A 9,763-nucleotide genomic window follows, 5' to 3' on the forward strand; every position below is an offset into this window, starting at 1 on the left:
TCTCTGGCTCCCAATCCCCTTCTAGAATCATATGGAGTAGCTAGACTTCTCCAAAGGGCTGGGTAAGGCTAGGGAAGGAGAGCTTGGGCTGGAGGTCAGTGTTTGCTGTTGGGGAGGCAGGCAGAGGGACAAGGATTGGCTGAGGAAGAGATTCAAGACAAGGGTCCTGGGGAGGAGCTGGGAAGATGGAGATCTGAGCCAAGAGAGGGAGAGAAAGAGATAGGAGGAGGAGGAGAAGAGAGGCAAAGTGGAGAGAGAGTAGAGAGAAATGCAGAAGGAAAGAGAGAGATGGAGAGAAAGGTAAAGCAAGGAAGAGATGGAGGGAAAGGGAGAGAGAGACAGGGCAGAGAAAGACAGAAAAAGAGAGCAGGAGCAAGAGATCTGTTGTTCAGTTGCTAGTTGTGTTATCTGACTCTGCGATCCCACGGACAGCAGCACACCCCGCTTCCCCAGGGAGGAAGAGATACGTCTATGAAAAGATAGAGATGGGGAGCTGAGGGAGAGAGCAAATTATATGTGGAGAGAAAGGAAGAGAGAAGACGAGAGAAAAATGCCTTTTATAGGACAAGCGATCTGTGCGAAGGTGAGCGTGAAATCCCAGGAGTGCACGCACTGGACTCAGGCTGGAGTCCCCAGACCTCCCATTTCAGCACTCTGGACAGAGACCCTCGCCTGTGTACCTGTGACCTTGGGCAGCTCATTTCCCCATCTGGGCCTCCATGTCCTAGCAGTCAAATGCTGCTACTTAACACCTGCCATTCAGAGGCATTGCTCCAGGGCTGGTGCAGAGCAGCTACTAGCTAGAGCCACCGGGAGTCTTGGAGAATATTGATGGCTGAGCCAATCCCCAGGTTCTTTTCTTCAGGTGTTTTGGGACAGGGCCTGGGCATTGACATTTCTTAGACGCCCCGCTGCCCCAGCCTGAGTAGTTCTAATGTTCAGATGGTAGAAATTAGAAGCTCTATACAGTGGATAGGAACTTTTGAAGAAGTAGCAGGAGCCGACACCGCTATTCCTCAGCCCCAATGTGTATGTTACACATAGAGAAACATGGAGAAACTCGTGCCCGGAGAGGGACATGGCCTGCCCAAGCCCACACAGCTAGTGGAGCAGGCACGTCAGACGGTGAGAAAATCTGGAAGGGACCTTCTGCTGGTGCAAAGGCTTAGCAGCGTCACCTCCCTGCCCGAGGGCCTCCCCGTCACCAGGCTGGCTGACACCCCCAGCCCCAGGGGAAATCTGTAGATTCAAGTCACTTCCTGCATGGATGACTCCCAGCCGTGGAGGAACCCAAACACACTAAATGCTCCTTCTGCATTTGTTCTCTGACCCATTTCACATCTGACTGCTCCTCAGCAAACCCACCTGCCGTCCTCGGTCCCAGCCAGGGGAAAGGCAGCAAGAATTAAAGCTGGGCCTCCCGGGATACTGACCAAATGCTTCATGCTTGGGCTCAAACATGACTGCCCTGGATTGTGAAACCAAAAGGAACACCAGGCGAAGAATCATCACTGGTGTTTGCAGGGTCTCCTCAGCCAAGTTCGTCTGTGTGGGAGGAGGGATGGGCAGGGGTTCAGGTCGCTGACTTTCCGGCCGCCCAGGTCCAAATGCTGGTTGCCTCTCTGGGGACCTTATAGTGACGCAGGACAAGCAAATAAATCTTTCCAACCCTCAGTCTCATCACCTGGAAAACAGGGTAATAAGGACTTCTTCCAAAGCTTCTTACAAACATTTTGTGAAATATGTCTTGTGTATGGTGCAAATGTTTAATAAATGAGAGCTGCAAAGAAGAAGAAGAAAGAGGAGGTAAGGAGGGAGGGGAGGAGGGAAAAGTGATGCTGCGGATGATACTTCATCCTCCTGATCACTTGGATGACTTGTTATGATTCATTGTAGTTGGAACAACTAAAATTCAGAGAGGGAAGCTGACTTCCCTGGGTTCACACAGCAAAGTGTAGACAAACTCACCCTCCTTACTCCATCCACAAGCCTGAGACAGTGAGCCCACTGAGAGGCCCTCCAGAGGGCCTGTTTCCCTTGGAGTTGTCTGCAGCCCTGAGGATGGGCTGGTTCTGACCCACTCGCCAGTACTGGTGAGGAGGTGAGGGGCGCCGCACTCAGCAGAATCCTGGCTCTTTGCCAGCTGGCTCTGTGTCCCCTCTGTTCAGTAGGAAGGGGGTTAGGCAGCCACAGAGGTTCCTGAGAAACCGATGTTCTGGGGCTCTCTGAGATCCTGCCTGTGATCGACACTTCGCAGTGGGTCCCAGGAGCTCCGGGACTCCCTGGGGGGCCTTTAACAGCTTCTGGATGCTACCAATGGGGGATTTGCTAGTGTCTGGGGAGTGTGCTGGTGGGAAAGCACATTTCAATAGATGCAGACTCAGGAGGGTGGGTTCTCTGGAGACTGCAGAGCCTGGCAGGATGAAGAGGGGGGAAATCTCCAGGGCTGTGTGGGACCCAGAGGCTGCAGAAGGGAAAGCTGGGCAGGCACGTGTGTCTTGTGAGCCTGCTGGACAGCCCTCAGAACACTGGAGCGTCTGCCTGGCTTGTCTTAGGGGATCTGCCTGTCCCGTGGAGCCTGAGTGGGGTCCATAAGAAGAGGCATCAACAGCGGTGGCGACCCAGGCTCCCATGATATTAGAGGCAAAGGACCAGGCCAGCAGACACGGACAGCCAAGAGAGCCCAGGGCTGGCCATTGGGGTGCTGTGTTCACGTCCTGACTCTAATGCTGTCTGCCCTCTGACCTTGGGAAGACCCCTACTCCCTCCTGGGCAGTGTTGATTTCTTCAGCGCCCCCAAACCCCCATTCCAGTGCTCCTGGTCTCTCCTGGGCTCTTTATTTGGGAGGGGCACAGGACAGGTAGGAACTGGGTTTTTTCTTTTTTTTAGGTGACAGGATGGGTAAAGACTCATGAAATAAACAGATTTTCCTGCTGTTCTCTCTTCCGTGTCCTCTGGTGGGCACCATGCTTGCTCCTCAGAGAGAAGGAAGCAATGTACTTATTCACACACACACGCAAATAAAACAGGGGTGGGGCAGAAAACAGGGCAAGAATGGAGGGAGGGAGGTAAGGCTGCGCTGTTCTGGGCACTTACATTGCAGACTCTGACTTTTGCATGACAATTAGAAGCAGGAGGCTTGGCTTTGCAACTACAGCTCTACCACCCTCCAGCCGTGTGACCCAGGGCAAATAATTTGTCTTCTCTGAGCCTCAGTCTCCTCGTCTGTAAAATGGGAACGATCATTTCTGCTCTGTGGATGTCAGGCTCCCCATCTGTATCGAGAATCAGCAAGGATACTGATAATTACTGTTTTATTTATAAACGGTGTCTTTTGTTTGGCTTTAAAAAAAATCACTGTAGTTAATGTGTACAATGTGCCAGGCATTTTCCTAGGCAACTTTGCACGTATGAAGTCACTGGCTATTCTAGCACCCTGCGGGTTATTGTTATTATGGCGGCTCCCTGACAAATGAGGAAATGAAGGTTCTGAGAGGTCAGTCTCTTGGCCAGAGCCACCTTGACCAGTTTTTGACCTTGGTCAAGGCCACCTATCCTTAAAGCGGCAGACCTGGAGTTGAACCCAGGTTTGTCCACTTCAGGATCATGTCTGAGGTCTCGCGACACCCAGGCCATGGCTGCTGTGGGTACCCCAGCTGTCCGCCACCCCCACCTGGGTTTGTTAGTCCAGCTCAAGGATCTGTTCCCCTTCACGCACTCTGCCCTCCTCTCCCCCTACTGTGGAGTGATCTTGCTGAGCCCTCCCTCCGTGGGGCACTGGCCAAGGTCCCGACTGATTATTGACAAATTAAAAATATAAGCTATTGACCAGACACTGGGATGGAGTCCCGGAGCAGAGGACCTGAATCTCAATGAGGCAGCTGAGTGTGGAGATCGATTCTGCAGGTGGAGGAGAAGGCGGATAAATTGCCCCCTGCCTAATGCAGAGTCTGATGCTCTGGTTAATAGCTGCCCAGTGGGAAGTGGGCAGGCCTCTGCCTGAGTCAGCTCCCTTCCCTCCCAGCAGGGGCCCCACAGCCTACACTTCTGATCCAGCCCTCAGCAGCCCACTGGTATAGGAGCCACTAGCCCTGCTTCGTAGGTGCATCCACATTCAGTGGTACACAGGTGTTGCCCAAGGTCAAAGGCTAATAAGTGGAGGGGTGGGGATTTGAACCCAGATTTCTCCTAACAATAAAACCTGGAGCTCAGAGACCCAGGCAAACTGCGCTTTCAGTCCTGGCTCCATCCCCTTTAGCTGTGTGACTTTGGGAAAATCACTATACCTCTCTGAACCTTATGTAAAAGGCAGATAACAAAATCTACCTTGCAGGATTGTTGTGGCGGTGGAACGAGAAGACGAGAGACAGTGGTTTCTGCCCTTGACTTCTTCCGTACGCCCCTCTCGATCTGCTTTACCTTCTCTGTCTGGGGTTTGACTCACGTGACTGACCCACACCTGTATCCCCAGGCTCCCTTTCTCTCGGGTGCCCTATAGGGTCTGGCCAGTGGGAGGTGATGTCAGGAAACTGGAGGGCAGAAGGAGGGTGACACTGAGATATTCCTTCCCCTTGCTCCCTCCCTTTCTGCAGGGTGGCTGTCTCCCCCCGGGGGGGGGGGGAGCAGCCACAACTCTCCCCAGGAGCCAGCACCATCCTGTGGCTCCTTTAGGCCGAGGGATGGACGGGCTCTTGGCTGTTGGTCACCCTCAAGTGCTGCTGCATCATACCTGACGGCTTTTCCTCTCCCCCTCCCTTGCTTTCAAAGTACCCCATTCTTAAACTCTCGCAGGCAACTCCACCAAATGCTCTATTGGTTTCCTGCCAAGATCCTGAGGACCTCCTTTTATTGTTGCTGTTCAGTCGCTCAGTCGTGTCCGACTCTTTGCGACCCCACAGACTGCAGCACGCCAGGCTTCCCTGTCCTTCACTGTCTTCTGGAGTTTTGCTCAAACTCATGTCCATCGAGTCGGTGATGCCATGCAACCATCTCACCCTCTGTCACCGCCTTTTCCTCCTGCCCTCAATCTTTTCCAGCATCAGGGTCTTTTCCAATGAGTCAGGTCTTTGAATGAGGTGGCCAAAGTATTGGAGCTTCAGCTTCAGCATCAGTCCTTCCAATGAATATTCAGGACGGATCTCCTTCAGGATGGACTGGTTTGATCTCCTTGCAGTCCAAGGGACTCTCAAGAGTCTTCTCCAACACAACAGTTCAAAAGCATCAGTTCTTTGGTGCTCAGCCTTCTTTATAGTCCAACTCTCACACCCATACGTGACTACTGGAAAAAACATAGCTTTGACTATACAGACCTTTGTCGGCAAGTCTCTCTTCCATTCATCTGTCACCACTGACATCACCTGTTGACACCCATCCTTCTCCACCAACATAACTGTTTTGTGTAGTGGACTCATGGCTGTCTCTGCCAGACTGTGACCTCTGGAGAGCAGAGCCTGGAGTCCCGTGGCACTGTCCCTGGCTGCGAGCTCCTCGTGGCTGGACTAGGGGCTCAGGAAGGCTCAGGGAAGGTTTTACCAATACAGAATCCTTAGGTGACTTTCCTGAGTCCACAGCGTGAGACTATGACGTGGGACCAGCACGGCGGTCCCCCGGCACTCAGAGTTAGGATATGAAAATGTCCCTTAAATGAATGAATGAGTGAACACAGGGTTGCGTGAGTATCGTCCCCAGAACCAAGAAATGATAAGTGCTCCTTCCTGGGCTTGCCTGGTGGCTCAGTGGTAAAGAATCCTCCTGCCAACACAGGAGACACCGGTTCGATCCCCAGTCCGGGAAGATTACACATCCTGTGGAGCAACAAACGGAGCCTGTGTGCCACAACTACTGAGTCTGTGCCCCAGAGCCCTGCAATAAGAGAGGCCGCCATGATGAGAAATTTCCAGACCGCAAGGAAGAGTAGCCTCCACTCGCTGCAGCTAGAGAGAAGCCTGCGTAGCAATGAAGACCCGGCACAGCCAAAAAGAAATAAACACCTTAAAAATAAACTACTCCTGCCTTACTCCTGGCTGCAGTGGTTCTCACCCAGAGGTGATTTTTGGCCCTCCTCCACGCCCCCCACCATTTGGCCATGTCTGGAGACATATTTGCTTGTTACAGCTTAGGATGTTTGCTGCTTGCATCTGACGGGTAGAGGCCAGGGCTGCTGCTGCATATCCCACAATGCACAGTGCAGCCTCCACCACAAAGAATTATTTGACCTGGGATTCCACCAGCCCCAAGGCCGAGAAGCCCTTCCTTACCTTACACATCTTTTGAGGCCCCTACCTGCGCAGATGGCCCCAAGTGGAGGGCAGCTTTTCTAATTTTACTGGATTGGCTGAAAAATTTTCCCTATTACAAAAATAATATGTGCTTGTAATAGAACATTGTAACATATAAAAATATAAGGAAGACAATTAAACATCATCCCCAATTCCCAAACCCGCTGTTAATTTTATGGTGTTTCATGATGAATATCCTTCCACTAATATTTCTGAATTTACACAGGTCCGTACAGCCACAGGCTCACACCAAATTCAAGGTCATTTTGAAAATGCAGTTTTTGTGTACGAGATATTTTACCATGTTTTGTCTTAATTGTGAGTCTTTAACTACTTTCTAAAGAGGCATACAGAATCCCATCATATGTACAATCCATAATATAGAGTGAATACTTGGGATGGTTCTGAGCTTTATACACATGATTTTCCCTGAGGATAGGTTCTTGGAAGTGGTTTTTAATAGGCCAGAACTTGAAGTTTTAGGTCTCTTGATTTGCAACCTTATCTGTAGCCCACCAGGCTCCTCTGTCCACGTGATTCTCCAGGCAAGAATACTGGAGTGGGTTGCCGTGCCCCACTCCGGGGGATCTTCCCAATCCAGGGATCGAACCCACGTCTCTTCTGTCTCCTGCATTGGCAGGTGGGTTCTTTACCACTAGCTCCTCCTGGGAAGCCACATAAGTAGATGCCTTCTAGAAGGGTGAATCCCCGCTCCAGCAGTGGTCAACGGCCCTCGCTCGGCTGCCTCTCACCAGTACAGAATCCACTTCTTCAAATCTTTGCCCAACCAACAATTTGTTTCTCGTGAGATTGGCTAGATACATTTTTTTCCCATGGGTTCATCTGTCAATTACATTTCTTCTTCTCGGAACTGTCTGTTTATTTCCTTTGACTTTTTTTCTCTTAGGGTTTTAGTGTTTTCTATTTGATATGCAAGAGCCTGGTTTTTTTAAAAAAAAATGGGGCACTAGCCGTTTGTTTATCATGGGGGTTGCAAATATTTTTCATCCATTTGTCAGCCGGATTTTAATTTCACTTATGATGTCTTTAGTTGCACCTTTCTTTCTCCTTCTGTTTCATTTCAGGTACACAAATCTATCCAATTTTCCCTTCCTTTGTGATTCATTTCTTTGTTTTTTTCTGCTTAAGAAATACCTTCCCTTCCCTAGTGTCATTAACTTTCCATTTTTGTCTTCGAATTTTTGTTAATTTTTGCATTTGGCTCTGCAGTCACAAGATCCATCTGGAATTCATTTTGTCATATAAAGGGAGAATCTATGGTGATATTCTTCCCTTCCCACCCCCTCCCCCCAAAATAAGGCCACTCTCATTGGGGGAGGGTGTCAAAGCACAAGATGGGGCTTCTCTGGGCCATCCATTGGGACCCCTCCCCGTCTTCTCAGAAGACACAGAGGGCTTAGCATCCCGGGGGCCCAGGGGGTGAGGAGCATGCTCACTGGCCTCTCTCCCCCAGGGGATCGTGAGGTTCACGTCGTAGCAGATCAGGCCACCGCAAGATCGGGTGCTCGGCACTCCTCAGCTGGCACGCCTGCCATAGTCCTGCCTATGTTCATTTACTTTTGGAATGCTTTGCCCTCGAAATCAGATCAAGCGGGATGCAAGGTGCTGCTTTGGTGAGGCACCTTCTGAGCTTTTCTGTAAAAAAAATGCACTGACCACGTTCTTCATTACAGTGTCGGGTATCCTCAGGGTGAGCGGCCGTGTTCATCTCCAGGCAGCTCGGTGGCCAGGAGGGGATCGGGGTGGGTTTGGCTGTCAGGCCGACTTGCCTTCACCCTCAGATGCCTGTATGTGACTTCAGGCCGGGCTCTCCTGCACCCTGCTGAGGGCTGCGTGTCTCCCTGAAGGAGTCGCCAGCCTCCGATGACAGGACAGGTGTGGATCGCACTCCGCCGAGATGTGACACCATCGCTCAGGAGATGGTAGCTGCAAAGAAAACCACACCACTGTTTTCCATTTTCAAAGCAGGAACATTCCCGTCTCGCTTGAGGACCTAATTTGTGTCTGTTTATGAGGTAGAATTGGGGCTCCCCCGATGTCTCAGAGGGTAAAGAATCCACCTGCAATGCAGGAGACACAGAAGACGTGGGTGCTATCCCTGGGTCGGGAAGCCCCCACGGAGGAGGGCATGGCAACCCAAGATGACTCCAGTCGTCTTGCCTGAAAAATCCCATGGACAGAGGAACCTGGCGGGCTACAGTCCATGGGGTCGCACAGAGTCGGATAAGCACGTGAGATAGAATTATGGAACTCTGTGCGTGTGACGTCCTGGGTGGTTACAATTACAGAACCCCCTGTGTGTGACTTTCTGGGTTGGTTTCCAGGAGCGCGTCACCTGGGGAAGCGGTCAGTGAAGACGCTGAGATAATGTCTTACCAGGAGCTCAGGGTTTAGAGGCTCTGAAGACATACTCCCTGGGTTCCAGTGCCCTGCCAGCACTCCCTGGCTGAGGCACCAGTCTCTCCAAGCCTCAGCTTTGTCATTTGGAGTTTAAAGGCAAGAATACTACATTCCCTGACTGACTGCCCCCTGTATTGTTTTGGAGAAAATCTAGACACCCTGTCACGACATCTTTGGATTTCCCTGCATCTACCTCTGAGCGACAAGGACTCTAAAACATGTCTTAAATGAAATTTTAAGCCATCATGTTATTCTCATGCTGGGTGGTTCTAATGCACACCCAGGTCTGAGATGCTGCCCTAGATGGTGTGTTGGCTCCATGAGGGGAGGGCCAGGGCTGTCCTCGTCACTGGGAGTATTGTGCCGAATCCTGCTGCATGTCAGCAGTTTGGGTTAGGACTTGGAGTAAACAAGGAAACAAATGGGAGATAGGAAGAGTTAAACACTTCAGTGAAGGAAGGAGCCAGACTTCACTGGCAAAAGGAATTTTTTTTTTTCCCCTTTTTGCTTCTGCGGCCCCAAGCTTGGAGTTTGGCACTCTGGGGAAGGCACCAATCAGACTGTTGCCTGCATGTTGGAAAATATTTATGTCACCTCCCAAGCTGGGAGCACACTCAGCGGGTTTTCCCGGGCGGCCTGATAGACAAGGTCGCATCCCAGCAGCTGTGTGGAAGGAGGCGTGCCGGCCTGGCAGCTGTGCTCGGCGCTGGAGGCTGCCAGCAGCCTGGCATCGTACGTTAGAGGGAGACACACTTCTGTGACCACCAGCTCGAGGGGAGCGGGGGCTGGGGAGGGACCCCTGCAGCCTGAGACATCTCAGGGAGCCGCAGGCCAGCTGGGGGCTTGTGGGAGCTGGGACAGGGTGAGGAAAGGGTATGGACAAGGGGATGGGGCCATGGGAGGAATCTAGCATTTATGAGGTGCTGGCATTGTGAAAAGTGCTTTAAAAGTGTTATCTCCATGGGTCTTTGTCACATCCTCTAAGAGGGATAAGGTCATGACCATTTTGCAGATGAGGAAACTGAGGCTTTGAGAGAGTTGGTGAAGCATGGAGCTGGGACTC

The sequence above is a fragment of the Odocoileus virginianus genome, chromosome 12 (assembly GCF_023699985.2).
Source record: "Odocoileus virginianus isolate 20LAN1187 ecotype Illinois chromosome 12, Ovbor_1.2, whole genome shotgun sequence".
NCBI lineage: Eukaryota > Metazoa > Chordata > Mammalia > Artiodactyla > Cervidae > Odocoileus > Odocoileus virginianus.